Here is a 2,931-nt window from a genome sequence, read left to right on the forward strand (position 1 = left end):
AGTCCCCTCCGAGCCCCACTGCCCCCCGGTGGAAATGTCAAGAGGCGTCGCTGCAAGGGGGAGGTTAGCCCGGCCCCCCGGCCCGGCCGGCGCCTCCCACCTCCTCCAACCAGGCCACTGCCGTGGCGGGCGCGGTGACCCGCACAGCGCAAGCGATGCTAGCGAGCAGGGCGGCCCCCCCGAGCTGTCTTACATTGTCACGAATCTGCAGCCCCGCGAAGGGCAGGGCGCCGCGCGGGCGAGCAGGGGCGCGAGGAGCTCCAAAGGTCGCCCCCCCCCCTTATCTCCTTCCTCGGCTCGTTGAGGGCATCGCATACACACTTAACCCTTTATATGCATGGTGTTGGGCATCAAACATCATAAAAATAGAACACATCTTTGTTGGCTTCCAATAATTCGGTATGTGACTGCACTGCACAACAAATCACATAAAGGGTTTAGTTTAGTGTGTCATGCAGATTGCTACTATAGCTCGCGAATCGCCGGACACCCGCGGAAACGGATATAACGAGACCAAAGAAATGACGTTTGCATTTGCGTTTGTGGATTTAGCCTGACTATGCCACAGACTATTTACCGACCGAAGGTGAAAAGAATACCACCTCCTAGTTCAAATGGCATTACCCACAGATTCTGCAGTCACATCAGTGGTGGTCAAGCACACCTTCCAAGCCATCTCAGTGCATGCCAACCACCAGGCTAGAACCGGAAGTTCGCATCCAGGGAGGGAAGAGGACCCAAGCGCCACCCTTCGCTGCTATAGCCACACCAAACAGCAGGGGGCGCGCGCCACGCCCGAAAATAAAAGGATGTTTTATGTGACCCACATTCCTGTGGACTGGCGGGCTGCATTTGAGCCGCTCGCCGCACTAAAGGCACTGCTGCTGCTGTTAGTTGCACGGCCCGCACGGCGGAAGGCAGAGGCCCCGCGCCGCCGCCGGGCCGGCCGGCGTTTGGGCGCGGCAGGGAGCATTCCGAGCATCCCCCCCCCCCTCCCCGCACACACAGTCAACTAGAGTGAGGAAATAGTCCCGCGAAACACAACAATCCAGAGACCGAACTGCACTTATTGCATCCTAGCTCCTAGGTGTTGCTTCCTCTCCCAGCCTGTCGTGCACCCGCACGCATGAATGTTCGACCGACACTGATGCGAGGAGTAGCAGGCCTCATGAAGCACAGTCGAGAGGGTGCCCAAGTGTGGTAATTAGGTGTACACAGATGCTGGTAATCACCGGGAGGATGGTGACCGCCCTTGGTAATCATCAGTATTTGATAATCTGGTGTACACATTTTTATCGAGTCGAGGCACATTGCAACGGCGGGGGTTGGTGTGCCCAGCCCATCAGCCACATCGAGTACGCCGAACGACGTTTCAGTGTACTTCGGCTAATGAATGAAGAGAAACTGCGGGCAGAACATAAAGATTCCTGATTGTTTGTGCCTTACCTCCGCTATCAATGAGACGAAGGCTTGGTGGCGGGAAACTCGACCATTCAGGAAGGACGGTTCACGTTCTACCCACTATAAAGCATTCCGGTAAAGCTTAAATGCAGAAGAATGCAGGGAACAAGAAAACGGAAGTCACATGTAAAAGCGTAGTGATTTCCTTTTTCTTCTTCCCCTCATTCTTCTGCATTTTAGCTTTACCGGAATGCTTTATTCTTCATTATCCATTCAGCCGGCCTATCGCTAAGAGGGACTTGCCTACACTGAAATATACACTATACCTAGAGACACTGTCACGTTTGGAGGTTAGGGTTGACAGACAAATGACAACTGTATGAGAGGACAGGTGGTGGGAGTGTGTGTTTACAGGAAGGTGTAGGGGATGGGGGGGGGGGGGTGTCAGTGGCGATGAAGAGAGAAAGAGGGCCGAGAGAGAGATCATACAAATCCACCGGCGTGTGCGAGGCGCCGGCACGCAGACGTGTCGCAGGACCCGACCCGCCGCCGCCGCCGCCCCTCTTTGTGTTTCTCACGTGACCGTGTGAAACGGGAGAGCGGCGCCAACTCAGCGCGGCGACCTTTAGGTTGACAGGTCGGGTACGCGCACCCCGAGCCTACACCCCCCAGACGAGTGTCAAATACGTAACAAAAGAGAGGCAGATGCCGATGGTTATGACCCTGCCTCACGACACCGCGATGTTGGGCTCCACCTTCAGCACGAGGGAGTGCTGCTTCTTGCGTCTCTCATGGTGACGCCGGCTCAGCCGACTCGTGCATTTATTTACCTCTCGGGGGCCACGGCACGTCGGTGGCACACTCGTCACGAGCCGGACACGTGACACGTCACTTTGCAGTGACGACACACACACACACCCGTCACCCCCGTCGTGTGACGTACGGCACGCCAGACGCACGCTGTCCGGAGAGGGGCGGGCACGCCGCGGCGAGCAGAGCGGGAGCGAAAGATGTGAGTGTTGCGAGCGCGTTCTGTCCCGTGCGACCCGGGCGCTGCCTCAGCCGACACTGCGCGCCGCGCGCCGCTCCGCCCCGCCACGCACCGCCACTCCTCTCCCTCCCTCTCTCTCTCTCTTTCGCTCTCGCTCCGTCTCGCCTCTCCACCCTTCTCCCTCTGCTGGGCGCGGTCGGCCGGGTACCGCCGGCCGGGCCAGACTCAGGGTGGTTCTGTGTGGGGCTGGCGGGCGCGTGCCCCTGGCGTGCCGCGCCTGCAGGCGGCGTGTCTGGCACCGTGCCCGCGCGGCCCGCACGCGGGCGGCGGCCGTTGGGCTGCCTACCTTCCGGGCGGGTGATAGCGGAGTCCGCGAGAGTTGCATTAGGGTATTTCGCTGAATCGAATCGAAAAGGAAGTGACACAGGGGAGCCGGAGACACTGGTACGCATTTGTTTTGGCGAGGAGTCACGATTTCTCTGCTTACATGTAAACATTCGTAAAATGCAAATTTACGGAAACAACACAATTTTTACCAC

General features: G+C 58.2%; 1 protein-coding gene across 2 annotated transcripts in view; it reads right to left on the bottom strand.

The window, feature by feature from the left end:
* LOC113216037 (uncharacterized) overlaps window positions 1–2,494 on the bottom strand; it is a 65,118-nt gene extending 62,624 nt beyond the window's left edge. The window contains exon 1 of one of the 2 annotated variants that reach the window (XM_052274982.1): window positions 2,232–2,493. The gene's annotated coding sequence lies outside the window, so the exon portion shown is untranslated. Of the gene's footprint in view, window positions 1–2,231 lie in introns of both variants that reach the window. The other variant, XM_026435733.2, reaches the window with a different exon arrangement.
* Between the last annotated feature and the right edge of the window lie 437 nt (window positions 2,495–2,931).

The sequence above is a fragment of the Frankliniella occidentalis genome, unplaced genomic scaffold (genome assembly GCF_000697945.3).
Source record: "Frankliniella occidentalis isolate FOCC.00 unplaced genomic scaffold, Focc_3.1 Scaffold1, whole genome shotgun sequence".
Classification (NCBI taxonomy): domain Eukaryota; kingdom Metazoa; phylum Arthropoda; class Insecta; order Thysanoptera; family Thripidae; genus Frankliniella; species Frankliniella occidentalis.